Source organism: Mesocricetus auratus, unplaced genomic scaffold, assembly GCF_017639785.1.
Source record: "Mesocricetus auratus isolate SY011 unplaced genomic scaffold, BCM_Maur_2.0 Super-Scaffold_100022, whole genome shotgun sequence".
Lineage (NCBI taxonomy): Eukaryota > Metazoa > Chordata > Mammalia > Rodentia > Cricetidae > Mesocricetus > Mesocricetus auratus.
The window spans coordinates 26529135-26545985 of NW_024429203.1; the positions used below are offsets into that span (position 1 = coordinate 26529135).

General features: G+C 49.0%; 1 long non-coding RNA gene across 2 annotated transcripts; it reads left to right on the top strand.

Annotated features, from left to right (window-relative positions):
- The first annotated feature begins 5742 nt into the window (after nt 1-5742).
- On the top strand, nt 5743-14392 carry LOC106021086. 2 transcript variants are annotated; one of them, XR_001196434.3, is made up of 6 exons: nt 5743-5884; nt 6265-6438; nt 8642-8689; nt 10049-10152; nt 11043-11174; nt 13299-14392. It is a non-coding gene; the product is annotated as an uncharacterized LOC106021086 (long non-coding RNA). The 2 variants fall into 2 exon arrangements; XR_005870415.1 differs by having other exon boundaries at nt 10049-11174.
- The last annotated feature ends 2459 nt before the right edge of the window (nt 14393-16851 follow it).

The following is a 16851-nucleotide window of genomic DNA, read 5'->3' on the forward strand; positions in this document are numbered from 1 at the left end:
TTATCCCTATAGCGGTTACATCTTGACTCCCTGTGTTTCTCCTACCCAGAGTCCTCCTGGACTCCTAGTCCCACCTATCTTGTTTTCCTATTGGCCAACAGTGCTTTATTGACATATGCACAGGACTTCCCCCATCATGGAGGACATTACAGAATAGGCCAGGTTCAGGATTTGGAATTTGATCCTAAGACCAGTGACGAAGAAATCTTACAATGACATCGACAGGAACTTTGGCTTTCTGACCCCTTGAGCTACACTGTCTTCAACTCTCCAATGAGCACCATAGGTCTACACGGCCTCTTGAGTCTGCCTAGGGTAGGATGATGTACCCAGGGCAAAGACACACCCCTCCTCTAGCACCAAGCACGTGGCAAACACTTAGAAGAGCCACCCGATCTCTCTGTCTAGTTCCCCCTGCTTAGCAGGTAGGTCTGGTGCCAGTGTTCTGCTGTGTTCCTTTGTGAGAGATGCTATATCTCAGGAAGAGGCTGAAACGGCATGGCAGTAAGACAATGGCTGACACCGACAGTTACACCATGTCCCCACGGGCCAAGACTGATCACGATGACTTTTGTTCAGGTGGAGAAGCTCACAAATAGAGTTGTTAAACTATTTGTCAGGATCATGTAAGATTTAAATAGCTAAGTATATTGAAACTGAACTCCAAATTTGGGACCCGATCCGGGGACCCTTGCTGTTATTCAGTAGGCTTCATTAACTCTTTGAAATACATGAGATTTAGGAAAATCAAAGTGGTGGTGATGGTGGTGGTGGTGGTGGTGGTGGTGAATCTAGAGTCAGAACCTAAGAGCTAAGTGGAAGAGATAAGCACAGAATACCTGTGAGATGGGGCTCTCAGTCTATTCAGGGCGTCACCGCACTTCTATACCCCTGGGAGTGATGCATTGTGGCAGGTCACCTTCATCAGCCTCCAGGGAACCCTTCACAGAGAAGCTCCTGCTTCCCATAGATCCCTGCTCAGTGACAGCCTCAGAACCACAGTGAGAATACCATGGGGAATGGAGCCTGGAGCATCAGCTATCAGCAGGGCCCTTGATGCAGGGTGTGGAAGAGGGTGTGGGCATAGCTGGGTCTGGAGGCAAGTAGGCAGGATGGCCTCCCAGCTCCTGCCCCTCTCTGCACTCAAGCAGAAAAAAAAAGCCCATGCTCAGTGACCAGTGAAGCAGATGGCGGAGAATATCACTTATATACAATATTTATGAAATAGGAGCTGAGCAGAGCTGTGGCTGAGACTGCCGTCCCAGGCAGAGCAATTCAGCCCTGTGTGATGAACAAGATTGTAATTGGGGTAGTTCCAATTTACTAACCATTTGCAAAAGATTACATACCTCTCACATTTTATCCTCTCCTAATCTTACTTTAATGAACACTACTCTATCCGGATGTATAATTTTCAGGGCGGGGTGGGGGGGACACACATGACAATTTGTAGCCTAGAAGCCAAAGCTGTAGCTAATACATTAACATCCAAATTAGAGAGAGGGAGAGTGACTGTGAGATTTATAGCGAAAGTCTTCCAAAGTCTTCCTCCCCTTCCAAACAGTAAAAAGCAAAGTGCTTCGTCTTACCACCCATGTCTTCCTGATGGGGGTGGGTTGAGGAAACTCTCCTCAAGCTTCACTTGGACCTACGTAGCCACATCACCTTGAGAGGACTCCTTAAGATTGTATCTCTCAGTTGGTGTTCACTGGAGGAGATGGGTCGTTCTCATATGAAGAAGTAAGCAAGGCATATTGGTAGAAGAACTTCATGGAGTCGGTTGGTAAGCAACCCATCCCTAATGCTTAAGGTTTCTAGGAAATAAGTTAATTAACTTAGTTCTACCTCATGTCATCATCTATTGAATGGGCATGAGATGAAACAAAAATGCTGCTGTCTTCCCACCCTCCCTTCCTCCCTCATTCATTCATTCATTCATTCATTCATTCAACAATTTCAAGACTTGCTAAGTGCTGGAGAAACAAAGTCAAATTAACAAGGAAGGAAGGAAGGAAGGAAGGAAGGAAGGAAGGAAGGAAGGAAGGAAGGAAGGAAGGAAGGAAGGAAAGAAAAGGAAAAGATAGCTCATTTCTACTCTTAGTGAACTTATATTAGGTTAAAAAAAATCAGCAGGCTAGGTTGAAAAAAATCTGAGCATTACAGAACTCAGAACAGAATTGTACTCCAATAAAACCGAGGAAGGCATGTGATTTTGACGGCATCCCAGGGATCCTTTCCTGCCTGGGAGGTGGTCCAGCAGGACAACACACCACCATCCCCCACAGTTCCCTCTGTAAAATGGAGCCTTCATGGAAAGTGAGAGACAGCAGAGACTTCCTTCCTGGAGTGTCACACAGAGGAGACCCTTGGGTCAGGGTTCTACTGATGAGAGAAGGAATGTTGGAGACGTTTCACTTACACAAAGGAGGTCAAAGCACACTGGAAGGCAGTCTTGGCATTATACATACCATATTCTAGAACCCTCTCAGAGAACCATCTGAAATGTGAAGCAAGACCATTAGCTCCTCACTAGCTCAAGACAAACAAGCTGTGAGGCAGGGGACTGAGGAGAGATGTAAGAACAATGGGACACTTTGTAAGGACCAGACCTGTCATTTTCCAGCACCTTCTGTGGGCCAGCAGAGGACATGCTCCATGATGGCTATCCTAGCTGCTCCTGTGCAATCTGAGTCAGAGCCATCATGAGGACCAGGTAGAGTGCAAACATGAAGTGTGACAGGCCCTCCTTTTCTAACCCTTGACCCCAAGAGTGCCAGGAAGGGAGAAACAACAACCAAAATGGATTTATCCAGGTCTCTCCAGCCTTCCTCTGCCATATTCCCAGATCCCTTCTGCCCTTTGGCTAAGAATTGAGAAAACCCATAGTGGATCAGGGTCTCTGCTCCTGGGTGGTGCCCATTAGCTCTACCTTTGGACACCTGTGCCCCGTCTGCCTCCTGCCTCCACATCCTCTCTCTTAAATATACACAGAATCACCCAAGCAACAGGGTGTGGGTTGTCTAAGGCCAGCAGGTGCCTAATGAAACACAATCCCTGAGGCTTATGTAAGCATAAGAGAACCAAGAAGCCCCAAGTCCTCCCCAGCCTCCACCTTCTACTCTCTCAGTGCCTGAGCAAGCCCTGGCTGTTGCTGGCCAGGCAGATGCAGTTTGGACTTGATGAGAACTTTATCCCATCTCCCCTCACCGAAGTATTAAGAGCTTTTTGTATTAATGAGAACAATGGAGCTAAGATCTAGGAATATAGCTCACTTGTAGAGTGTTTGTCCAGCACGGGGGCACACACCTGTAATCTCAGCACTTGGGAAGTAGCAGCAGAAGGATCGGAAGTTCAAGATCACCCCTGGCTCCTTGGCAAGTTTGGGGCTAGCCTGTGATACATGAAACCCTGTCTCAAAAACAAAAACACCAGAAAAATGAACCTCCCCACAAGACATTTATCAAACCTTTATTACCTGCTATGACGGTGTTCAGGAATGAGGCCTTTAGGAGGTAACTGGGTTTGGGGAAACTTAACTATTGAGCACCTCAGGGTGGAATACAGCTCTATAGGGCTGAAGGGACCAGAGTTTTATTCTTTGCACATTACCAAAAACCAAACTGATACTTTGGACTTGGATGTTCCAGCCTCCCAGAATACTGTGTGCTGTTTAAATCATCCAGGCTGCAGTGCTTCATTCAATAAGCCACGTAGTGGGTGGGAAGAGAGCCTTCCAGACACCAGCCCCTGCCTAGTATTCTGACGGGTTCCCCCGATCCTAACCCTATTCTTCCTAGCTGGACCTGGTTTTACCTTTCTAAGTGTACGTGCTATGCACACAATTGAAGGGGGAGAGAGGAACCAAACACACAGTAAGAGGGGAGAAAGCAAGCACGTGCGTGCGTGCGTGAGTGCATGTGTGCGTGCGTGCATGTGTGTGTGTGTGTGTGCATGCGTGCGTGCGTGTGTGTGTGTTGGAAAATGGTTGTGAATGCCAGTATCCTGGACTCTGAGCCATTAAACTGGGGCTGCTCTAATCCTCTCAGAGGGGTGTGTTGTTCAGCCCTCTCAGTTTTCCCAGGAATGAGGGTGATCTGGAACACAGAGCTGGTAGGATTATACCAGGAGCAGTTGGGCAGAGTCCAACTCTCCTGCAGTTTGTGTTTACAACACTCTCCTAAGCAGGATCCTGGGGTGGAGAAGTTTCTGGTCGGGGAAACAGGTTACAAAAGAAAAATGACCTCTCCTCTGTTTCCCAGCTCCTTCCTGGATACTGCTTCTTCCTTCTCATTCGAAGGTGGGGCAGTCATAACAACCCCAGTGACAGCTGACACTCACACAGGGTGCCATTCACGCATGGCAGGCACAGCCCTAAACCCTGCAGATGAATTAGCTCATCTACCTTCCTAATGACCTTTGAAGCAGATGCTGCCATCTCCACTCTAAGAAACGGAGACTAGGAGAGGTGACTTGTGCCCCAGGACACAAAACCAGGAGTAATCGGCTGGTGGGGGACTCACCTACAGGAGTAATTGGCTGGTGGGGGACTCACCTACAGACATACCTCTGGCACGGGCTTTCCACTTAGCATGGGGGCAGCTGAGCTTCCTGTTACTATGGGAACTGGTGGGTTGGAAGAAGCAGAAACAGGGGCTATTTTCTGAACGCCAACAGCTAGAGTTTGTCTTGTGACTGAGATAGAGTGACCCGGGCACAGACCTGTGTCCTTACAGTCATTACCCAGGCTTCCATGGTTATGGGTGGGCTCTGGTTGAGTTTCCGGTCAACACCCTCCATGAATTTCCAGGGTTAATGGCCTCTCCTCTCTCCAAGGACTTAATGACCAACCCTGCCACACTGTCAGAAAGCAGGTGGCCTTGTGGCAGCAACTCTCTGAGCCCATGAAAGAAACAAAGGGAATAGTTGATCACAGGTGGTGGTTGACAGCTCGACTGTCTCTGAAGTCTTCAGGATGGGAGCTTCCTGTCTTCTCAGAGCAAGAGAAAACCCTCTCCATGTGCACAAGCCCAGCCCAGAGTGCTACAGCTACCTCTGCAAAGAGAATATATGGTGCACACCCCTCACAGGCCACTAGTGATCCCGGGTGGAAATGCTCCAACGGTGCTGAACCTCCTCCCCCACCTTTCTCCCGTGTCTGGGCAAAGGATGGCTTCTTAAATTTTTGATATTTGTTTTTGAGATAGGGTGTCACTATGGAGATCAGGCAGACCTTGAACTCACCATAATCCTCCTGCCTCAAATACCCAAGTGATGGGATTACAAGCATCTGCCACCACACCCGTCATATGTGTCTTTGGAAATCAGTCAGACTTCAATTCAGATTCAATTCCCAAGCATAGCCCCATGGTGACATTGGTAGTGCCACCAAACTTCTGTGTTCTTATTTTAAGGCCACACTCTCCACCTGCTAAGTATGAATCTGTAATTATATGAATATTTGAATACTCTTTGTGAGTGCCTGAACTTGTGAGCCCTCAGAAGGCCTTGAGTGCCCAGTGGGACGCCCCCTCCCGATGGGGTAGCACCACAGAGGGTGACACAGTGGGGGCATCTTTGCTGTGACTTTTAAAGTTCTCTGGGAAAGGGGAGGTTTTTTAAGCCCCTGTTGTATCCAATTTTATGTTTTAATAACTCCCCTCTGTGCTAACTCTCTTTTCGTCTAACCTGGGCCCTCAAGTTTTCCCTTGGGGTTAATTCTACTCCATCTTCTTTTCAGAAGAGGCCGAACACCACCCAGGCCAACACGCTGTCTCTTCCAGAGTACGAGGTCTCTCTGGGTTGTGAAGCTATTTGGTGGTGACCCTGCCTCTGCCAAGCAGGGATGGATTGCCAAGGCACACGGACTCTCCCAGCCTCTCCAACGGTGAGCCTCCAGCAGCTGCTACTTCTGGCCACCCTGGTGCGCCTCCATAATCCCAGTCTCCCAGGATCGACATTCCAGAATTCTTTGCTCCCTTTTTCTCTGATTACATGAGGGGTGGGTGTGACACAAGGAAAACACCATCCAAAACACTCTGGGACTGGGCCGTCTCCCCATTTCAGTGCCAAGGCACGACCCTTTCAGCCGCTGTTCCAGGGGAGAGGGGGATGGGGACCTGAGAGGGGTGGAAGGGACCCTGCTGGGCTGCACACCCCACGACCCTCTCCAGGAGGTCCCCATCTTCAGGCACCAGCTCTGCCTCCCAGCTTCTTGCCATTCCAGAATCAGCACCATTATCTCTGGATAATCTTTCCCTCTCTCAGCAATGAGGGCTGTGAAAAGCACATGAAGAAGGACCTGTGTTTCTCGGACTTCGTGAATGGGGGATGCATGGCGTTGATTGCAACTGAAAAATCAAGCCCAGGAGTCTCTGGTTGGTGCCTTGTGATTGTGCCTGAGCCAAAGCACCTCCCAGCAGCCGCCACCCTGGCCTGAGGGTAACAGTGGTCTGTCTGCCTTTTCTTTGACTCCCTTCAAGTTTAGAAAATCTACAGTGTATTTAATCTCCCAGCTACTGTGCTTGCCTTTAAATGCCTAATTTGCTGTCAAGAGCTCCAGCAATTCTCTCCCCACTGCTGAGGATAGTTAAGGGAAGGCTTTTGTTTGTCCAATCATCTGGACTCCCCGCTCCCACTCTGCAATGTGACTAGTACCCATGATCCCCTGGGATAGTGCAGGAGGAGATGCCAGAGAGGCCGGGAGATGATCCTCCCTTGCTCCCCACCCCTACAGGCTGCCTATGAAACCCACCTGTCTCATCAATATCCTGTATCCTATGGGCTATCCTGTCCTGTACCCTTTCCATCCCATCATCAGTCTTACCCTGCCCCCAACCGTATCTTCCACCGCCTCCTTCCTTCATCCCTAGTCCCATCCCTCATCTTCCCACCCACTCATCCTTATCTTTTATCCACCACCTTCCCAGCCTTAACTCCATATCCCTATCCTGCACCTCCACTTCCCCATATTCCACCACTACCCTCCATCACCCCTTCCTCCACCCCTACCTTCCACCCTCTTCCCTCTTACCCACCCCCAATCCTGTCACCCCAAGTTCTTCCCACTTCTACTGGTCCATCCTGAGGTCCTGCCTACAATTATGTTCAGGAAAGAACCAGCTCCTTCCAGAGGAATATCCCATCCCATCCCACCCCACCCCACCCCACCACACCACACCCCCCTGCAATTCGAGAAGACCAACCTGTGCCTCCGTGATGCCCACACAGTGGAATAGCTGTCTTAATGGAGGTGTAAAGGGTGCTGTGGAGGTGATCCGCCTGTTATAAAGCTGATGCAAACTTCATGGAAGTAATGCAGGCTCCGCAACTGTGCTAGGCAAGCTGAAGCTGGGGGGGCGGGCAGGGCTGGAAGCTGGGAGTGCTCTAGGAGGAAGAGTGGGAGGGCTGGTTGTGGGGCAGCACTGGAGAGCAGGGAAGCCAAGAGGAAAGCAGGCCCCAATGCTAGGACTTAGGTCTGGTTGTGGGACAGCAGAGGAGCAAGGGAGGTTTCTGGGCAAGAAGATATATAGAATTGGGGTCTAGTGACTTACTCTAGTAATCCCAGAAGTCTGAGTCAGGAGGATAACTGTGAGTTTGAGACTAGTCTGGGCTAGACATGCTTTAGGGGCCAATCTGATCTATGTATGAGATCCAGAAGAAGGTCTGGGGTGCAGTTCATTTGGTAAGTGCTTATCTAGGAAGGATGTATTCCTGGATTCAGTCCCTCCCTAGCACTGCATAAACCAGGTATGGTGGCTCATACCACCTGGGGAGGGGAGAAAAAGGGAGGGGAAGGAAAGGGAAAAGAGAGCAGGGGAGGATCAGAAATTAAAGAGCATCCTCAGCTATATATGGAGTTCAAGGATAGCCTGGAATGCATGAGATTCTGCAGAGAGAGAAGATATCTCAGCACTACTCCTATATTCCAGTTTGGTGCCTCTCAAGTTCTCTATCAAAGGATCACCCCACCCGTTTCTTTCTCTTTTGCTCAGTGAGATTATGGGGTGACTGCAGAGGTGCCTTCTTTGGGACTGAGTCTGATAAGGTGAAACTGGGACTAGCTAGGGCTGTCCAAGGGTTTTCTGCTGAAATACTAGAAAATTGTAGGTTTACCACTGAGCAGGGAAAGGTCCTAGGTTGTTAACTGTGCTGACGTTCCTGCTTCCCAACTGATGAGCGCCACCACCAGACTCCTTTCTCTTCCTATGTCCCTGTCATTTCCCTTGCTTTCTGTCATGCCTCAATTTCACCCTGGACACAGATCCCCCTCCACCGGGACCAGGGCTGGAGCCAGGTGACTCCGATTCCTTCACCCTAATTTTCCCTCTCACAGTTAGGATGCTCTGGATCTAAGTGACAGATCACAAGAAACAAAGGGGCATAGCTCCCTAGAGGGTTCCACAGGCTCGTGTAGCAGAAAGTAGACAGCACACACGTCCACGATCTGGGAGGGCTGGAAACAGAGCGCATATATGAAGGATCTGCCACTCCTATCTGGAGACATCTCCCTTGCTGGTGTCCATGTGGCTAATCTTAGCTGAAGGCCCATATCTTGCTAGGGCCAAGCCCAATGTCACAGAGCTTTCAACTTGCTTGTATTGTTTAACCAACTTGGTCTCTCTGTCTCATCTGATCTGTGTAGGACACAGGACTATCTGTGACACAGCCGCTGAAACCAGAGAAATGACAGGTCAGTTCTAATTGTTCTCCCCCACCCCACACTCCTAGACCCAACATAACTACACCGAAAGCAAGGAACCAGTGACTCTGCAGAGAGAAACTGGAGTTCTTCTCTCCCCAAGAAGGTTTCATGGCAGCTACTTAGCTAAAGCAAACGATGTCATCACAGGCCCTGGAGCACAATGGATGATCCTCTCCTGACTGTGTATTTCCACAATAATCCTAAATTTGTCTTATGAGAGCTCTACTCCTTACCTAAAATAACTTTATTTTTGCAAAGTGAGAGTTTGTGTTGAACAGAAAGAAATGCTTTATTAAGCAATTTAAAAACAGACAAAGGTGATTTGGCATGCCTTGATGTCCTGGAATTCCACCTGATGGCCATCTGCTAAGTGAGCTGCTTAGCTTCCCCCAGCTTGTCCTCTGCTCCCTGACTTGAGTTAGTAAAAGCTTCTCATTTGGTGAGATGATTAGCATAAGGCACTCAGCACATGGGTGTGACACTGGGGGTTTGCTTTTACTTTGAGAGAGGCCATCAAGAAATCACAGACTCATCTAGCTGCAGCTGAAAGTAAGCTTAGCAAGTCCCGTAGCAGACAAGCAAGAGTAAGTAGTCAGGGAGATAGTAGGTTGGCATCTGAGACCATGGATTCACAATGCAGCCAACCTCCATCCCCAGTCTCTGAGTGTCTGACTTTCCCAGGATGTGTCCTTGCCTCTGCTGAGACTCTTGGGTGGGGAGAAGAGAGCCCTGATGTCATAATCTAGAGTTCTGGCCTCTGTGTGTGTGTGTGTGTGTGTGTGTGTGTGTGTGTGTGTGTGTGTGTGTGTGTGTGAGCTTGTATGTGTGTGTGTACCCTCAGGATATCAGGTTCTAAGTAAAAAATACTATGAAGAGTTACAGATCCTACAAAGGGGCTGTTCTCACCTAAACAAGGTGAACTAAATGGTTCTACAATCGTTATGCCTCCTAAAGCAGGGCATACAGCTTACTCTGGCTCCATAGCGGGCCGACGCCAGCCTTCTAATAGACCAAAGGCTCCTATCCTGCAGAGAGTGTGCTCTGTGCCTTTTAGCAGTCCTGTGCCTTGGGCTAGTCCCCTACCCCATCCTTATTCCTTTGTTCCCTTTTATCCCACTCTCTTTCCCTCCCTTCCTTTGTCTGCCCCTTCATCTTTCCTTCCCTTCCTGCTTTTTTTTCTTTTTGAGATAGTGTCTCATGAAGCCATGACCTTGAACTTGTAAATTGAGGTTGGCCTTGAACCTGATCCTCCTTCCTTCACCTCCCAAGTGGTGGGATTATAGGCATAATCCTCATGCCCCGGTCTTTTGTCTTTCTGAATTTTAGTTTTTTGTCTTTGAAATGTAGACATGCAAGCTGCATCCAGAGATGAAATGAAATCATCCGTATGAGGATAAACATGAAGTGCTGTATGGTGGCCAGGATTAGTTGATAAAGAAGATACGGGAGAGGTAACTGGTCCTGCTTCAGAGGGAAACTGTATAGCCTGTGAAGTGCAGCTGCCACTTTGAGATGAGAGACAAACTATATCCGTGTCATGCTCCATCCTTGTCAGGAGTTCCCTTCCCTGACACACACACACACACACACACACACACACACACACACACACACCTTCAAACACTCGGAAAAGTGTGAATGGAAGCCATTCTTAAACTTCCTTCTGGAGTGATAGACAGCCTGTTATAATCACTGGTCCACATAGCAAGCAGGGGTGCAGATTTTTTCTCCCTCATAGCTATGTTGCTAATGTTGTGCTATCTAGTACCTTCTTTTCTGGAGTACTGTACATGACGACAAGGGGAACTATAACATCATAATGTGGTCCCAATTCCTTTTCACCATGGCATCTAGTTGAAACTGATATTGCTGGGGAAAGGATGTGTCATTATGGGTGTATGTGATATGTATTTGGCATGCATGAATATCCGATGGTATGCATGTGTTATGTACAAAGTATATGTATTTGTGGAGTGTATATGTGGTGTGTATGCATGCATGTCTGTGGGGGGGTATACGCTGTGAGCCGTATTGTCAATCTCTCCGAGCAGACTTGGGGTCTCCATTGTAGGGGCATTCAGAAGCATCCCACCCCTCCGAGCATCCCAGCCCTTAAACAGTCTCTACCAGGGTTTGCTGTCAATTGCTGTGCAAGTCAGAAGTGAGCCTGCTTCAAAGATGTGAGTGGCTTTTGGCAGACAGGGCTGCCAAGCCCCTGGAAAGACCGGCATGAGTGGTGGTGGTCTCCCCAGCCGCACACAGTTGGAGCAGGCAGGATTCCTGGAGTGGACATGCCTACTGGGCTGGGCTCCTGCCTGCAGATGCCCATGTTTACCCACAGTGGGATGGAGGAACCTGGACGCTGAGCAGGCTCCCCAGGAATTTGGACAGCCACCCCTGGACAGCCACCAAGGCTCTGCCTTCCAGACTGAGATGGAGCACTGCACATGTGATAGTGGCATGAATGCCACAGGTAAGTAACTTGGTTTCCTGGTGTTCCCTGCCAAACGGGCATCTGTCACCTTGCATTATTGTCATCTTCCATTTAGGCCCCTGCTTTGTGATGCTTTTCCAAATAAAAGAAGGCAAGGGAAGCGATGTGTGGCAGAGCTCCAAGCTTCTCTTAATTGCAAATTCCTTTAAGTACCACTTCCCTGGAGCTGCAGGCCTGTCTGCTAGTCAGGCCCACTTCAGCCTGCCTAATTTTTAACAGGCGGGAGATCATTTCCATCGTGCTCTAACCCTTCCCTTTTGTACATCTGCACGTTCTTGTGTGCAAGGATCTTAAGTTATTAGAGAGAGTAAACCTGCCTCTTTCTTTCATTTTAACACTACATGGAGGGAAAGAGAAAGGACTACGGAGAAAGTGAGACAGAGACAAGAGAGATGGGTGATTGAAACTGAAGGCGAAGGTGTTAGCATTCACAAGTGGGGATGATACTCTGGAGGCAAGTGAGACTGACAGGTTGACCTGATATCAAAATAGTAATAGAACCACTACCCAGAGGTCCTTTGGAACGTTCCCACTCCCCACTTCCATCTGCACCCCCTCCTTCCCCTCTAGGACCCCACTGACTTCCAAACCAAACATGCTAAGTGTGAACAAGGCGCAGCGGGGGTAGGGGTGGGGGTTGGGACCATGCTGGACCTAAGCCATTTGCTCTGCATGGTAGGTCCTGCTGTCTTAGATCATATTATCTGTTTTGGGCCAATGCAAGGATGGAAATGGAGTCAGGAGGAGGAGGCTGTTTTCCTTCAAGGGGAGAAGGAATGCAGAGTGGGGAGCAGTGGAATATTTGGGTGTGTAAATAAGAGGGATGCACCCCAGTATGGTAGGTCCCTTCCTGTCTGTAATTTCTGCCATGGTAAGGTAGACATGGTGATATGTATTGTAAAAGTCATGAAGTGTATTGCAAGAGGTCCCAGACACCACACACACACACACACACACACACACACACACACACACAGAGAGAGAGAGAGAGAGAGAGAGAGAGAGAGAGAGAGAGAGAGAGAGAGAGAGAGAGAGAGAGAGAGAGAGAGAGAGAGAGAGAGAACTGCACCCCCTGGAGGAGGTCAATTCCTCAGGCTAGCAGGGCTGGCCCCAGGTGGCCCACTACTGCCTCTTGTAGTCAGAAAAGGTCAGGGATAGAGACAGCAAGACAGCCTTGAGAAAGTCCAGGGAGAGTTAATATCAGAAACTGCTGGACTGATGCAAAACATGCTTGCTAAATTGCCCTGCTACCGAAGGAAACAGCTGCACAGTAATATGAAGGGAAAGGAAGGCCAGGAGATGGGAATTGGTGTGGACACATCATTCTCCCTGACTCAATAGAGCCTCTCAGTGGAGACTGCTGGCCAGTGACCTGGCCTGTTGGCTCCCTGCAGAACCCTCAGGGGGCTGACAGCAGGCCCTTGGCATTCCCTCTGGAAAAACAGGCAGAAGAAGCATGGATAGGGCAGTGGCTAGAGACACAGAGTAGAGAGAACTCTGTCCTCAGGTACCCAGCTCAGTTCCTGCTGTGAGGCAGCAATGAGAAAGCCCTAACTCACTGGGCTTTGATTTTTCTTTAATGACTGGATGTGGAGAAACAGCAATGACTCTGGAAGAATGAGACTAAAAACTAAAGTGCAGGGCCTAGGGGGACAGCTCAGTTTATAAAGTGCCTGTTTTGCAATCGTCAGGACCTGAGTTCAATGCCCAGAACCCTCGTTAAAAAAGTCAGATGGGTGGTATAAGCTTGCAGGCCAAGTACTAGGGAGGTGAAAGCAGGCAGAGTCCTGGGGTTTCCTGGCCTGGAAGCCTAGCCTACTTTGTGAGCTCAGGTGAGCAGTGAGAAACTCTTTCTCAAAAAAGGAAAGAAAAGAAAAGAAAAAGGTGGGAACTACAACACCAGAGATTGTTTTCTCGCTGCCATACAGCCATATGCAGGTGCCTACATGTGCATGTGTACCTACACACACACACACACACACACACACACACACACACACACACACACACCATGAGGGTGCATTTGGGGGGTGGGGGTGGTTCAGACATAATGAGGTCACAACCATGCCATCCACTGCGTGTTCATACCAGTCTTCCTTGTAGACGAGAAGAAAACATGAGATTGGGGACAGGATGACTCACTTCATTTCTGTGTGCTCATCGGCTAGCAAAGAAGGTAACCTGTGGGCAGGAGCCCAACTCAGCGCCTCTCAGTCTAAATGTCCCAAGACTGCTGCATTCCAACCAGCCTGTCACAGGCTCACTCTGAATCCCCCAAGCAGGAGCGGCCTTGAAGATTTCCCCTTTCCCCTGCCACAGGTACTCCTTGCCTCTATACATGCCTCTGGAGAAAGTGTAGCAGTCGCGGAGGAGACAGGACTGGGGACTCGTCGCTGTCTGGGCTACGCCACAGCAATTGTTGTGGGTTGTGTTCCATGTGAACCAAGCCACCCCTGCCCCCCACCCTCCATCCACACCACACCCCCTCTCCCTGTGAGGAGTCATGACACCAGGATGTCCTGCAGCCTAGATGCGGCTGGAACACAGGAAGGTTGCAAACTGTGGTGACAATCATTCTCCTCAAATCCCAGGTCCTGCTGCCTTGTGTCAACTCAGGCCCTAGTGAACTAGCTATACTCTTGTTCCCAGGCCCACTCAAGACTTAGTCTGTGCGACCTCAACCAAGTCGTAACGGCCACCTAAAGCCTAGTAGCACATCATGGGTCTTCCTTCTTCCTTAGGACTCTCCACCAGTCAGTCCTGTGGGAAGGAAATTGGGATTAAGAGTCAGACACAAACAGCACCAATTCTTCAAATACACTGACCGTATACACTCGGAGCTGGAGAGATGGCTCAGCAACAAAGAGTGCTTTATGTCCTTGCAGAGGAACTCAGCTTCAATTCCCAGAAGCCATAGGGTGGCTCACAATCATGCGTAACTCCAGTTGCAGGAGATCCAATGTTCTCTTCTGACTTGTGCGGGCGCCAGGCATGCATGTGGCACACAGACATACATGTAAGAGAAGTACTCATATGCATAAAACAAAGTAAGTAAATCTACAAAAAATAAATGTATATATTCAATTCATAGAGTATATACTCAGTTTAGGGTCTCTATGTCTAACCTAAACATGGGCTCAGCAGAACCTACCACCTAGGCAGAGCTGGGATTAATAAATGAAACAGAGTCTTTCGAAGCCCTGACCTGGTTCTCATTCACCTCTATAGCCTCAGCCTCTCTTTACGGTGGGCTGCAATACCCATCTTTCAAGATTTCCATGCAAAGTAAATGAAACTGTTGTGCCCAACTTCTGAACCCCAAAATCACCAAGAGGCCCATTTCGATGCAAAAGCAAAGAGTCTTTTATTGTAGATGTTTAATGAGCTAACCCCATTAGCTCGGGCCCCTCACCCCACCACCATGGCAGATGGCTGGAGAAAGACCCCAAGCAACCTTGAGGCAGGGATCTTAAAGGGCAGCATAAGGGGAGTGTCTAGGGGTATGAAAGTCTCAGGATTGGTGCGCTTCCAGGTTTGGGTGACCCGCCCTGTGTTGATTGGTCAACTGGTTGTTATGGCCCATAGGCTCTCCCAGGGCAGTTGCTGTGTTCTGAACGGCACTGTTGTGTACTGTCTGTAAAGCACACCCAGAGCCATAAAGCACAGCCCACCAGCTAACTTCTGATTGGTTCCTTGCCACGAGGAGGGCATCTGGCCTTAGTGACCAGGACAGGAGCGGCAAGGTCATGTAAGCACATGTTAGCCTGTCATGGCTGCTAAAATGGGGGACTAGTCACTACAAAACCTAGATGTTAATTGACCAGCAAGGTGTGGATCCTTTTGGACTTGCAGTAGCTAGCACTCAGCCTCACTTGCTGTTCCCTTGTAGCTCAACCATCTCTTTACTGATGTTCTGGTTATTTGGAATTTTGCTATGTGAAAACAAGGTGGCAAGCATTTGAAAATGGACTAAATTCTGCCCCAGGATGAGGACACACTGGCTTCCTTTGCTGACCTCGGCTACTCCTGCCTCTGTCCCTAGGCCTTTCTCTGAGATGTCTAGCCTTTCGGTCCCCCGGTGGTCTTCCAGCTGGGGTCTCAGAGCCCATTCCACCAGTGATCCAGGGTATTGGCTGCCCCACATGGAAGGCAGATGGTGTTGAGTCACACACTTCTCTCCTCCCTCCGTAGGCTGGGCCTGCTCAGCAGAGCTGACTTCAGCATCCTTTTGGCAGCACATTTGAAGCTGAGCATTCTCGCTCACCGTCTGGGTGGGCATAGCATGGGAGGCAGGGATGATAGCTTTTGGAATTTTCCCTGAAGCTGGAGTATTTCTGGGGAGATTGCACTATATGCCTCCAACATCCCTGCCATTGAACCTCCCGACGACATCTCTTTTTGTTTGCCTGCGTTTCACTCTGTCCCTGCCTGAAAGGCTTCTTCCATTTGCTTTTATATATTCATTTGAGATGACTCCTCCAATATTTAATCTTTATCAGAACCTGGAAGCCTGGTATTTATTTTGCGGTCAGTTGCTCATCCATTTTCCTTGAGGCCTCTGGCAGGAGGCTGGAGAGCCTGACACCCCCGGGGTGGGGGGGGTGCTGCCATCAACGTTAGTCCTGGTGACAGGAGGACAAATCAAAGTGCTTCGGGCTACCAGAAGAAGATAAATCTGGGGAAAGGCTAATGAGTGGGCTGTTCTGCAGCCTGACATGGCTGCCAAGAGTCTTCAGGCCTTCTAGAGGCACAGAGGGGGTCATCTTCTGGGCTCTGGGGTGAGAGGGGATGTGTTTGGCTTGTGTTGAGGCTGCTGACCTGTGTGCTGAAAGCTTCGTATGGCCCAGCATAGCTGGCAGCTGCCTGTAGTCCTAGCACTTGGCAGGTGGAGGCAATCAAGTCAGAAAACAAGGTTTCCCTCAGCTTGGTAGTGTGTTTGAGGGTAGCTTTGGCTACATGAGAATCAGTCTCTAATGAAAAAAAACAAACAAAAATATGAAACTCTGGGCTTCGTCAAAGGGAAGTGGCATTCATCACCCTTGGCTAACAAACCTAGTCACCATATTTACAGTGTGTCAAAAAGGGTTGGGGTAAGAAGATGAAAGAATTTTTTAGATAGCCTTGATCAAATTATTATAAAAAGTTATGGAAGAGTTTTCCTTTGCAGGTTTTGTTTACTTGTTTTGAGACTGGGTCTCATTATGTAGCCCTGGATGTCCTGGAACTCTATATCTTGACCAGGCTGAGCTTGAGCTCACAGAGATCTGCCTGCCTCAGCCTCCTGAGTGCTGGGATTAAAAACATGTGCCACAATGCCCGGCTCCTTTGTAGAATTAGGAGTGGTTTAAAATGCACACTGGAGCCCAGCACGGTGGCGCATGCCTTTAATCCAGGACTCAGAGGCAGGTGGATCTCTGTGAGTTCCAGGCTAGCCTGGTCTACAAAGTGAATTCCAGGACAGCCAGGGCTGTTGCACAGAGAAACCCTGTCTCGAAAAACCCAAACAAATAAATGAAATGCACACTGTCATCTTCATCTCCAAAATGTGTACATGCAGAGCATCTATCTACAGACTGAAGTGCACCAACCAGACTCTTTGGGCGTGAAGGCGGCTTCTATTCACAAAGGATTATATAGGTAGCTAAGAAGCAAGACA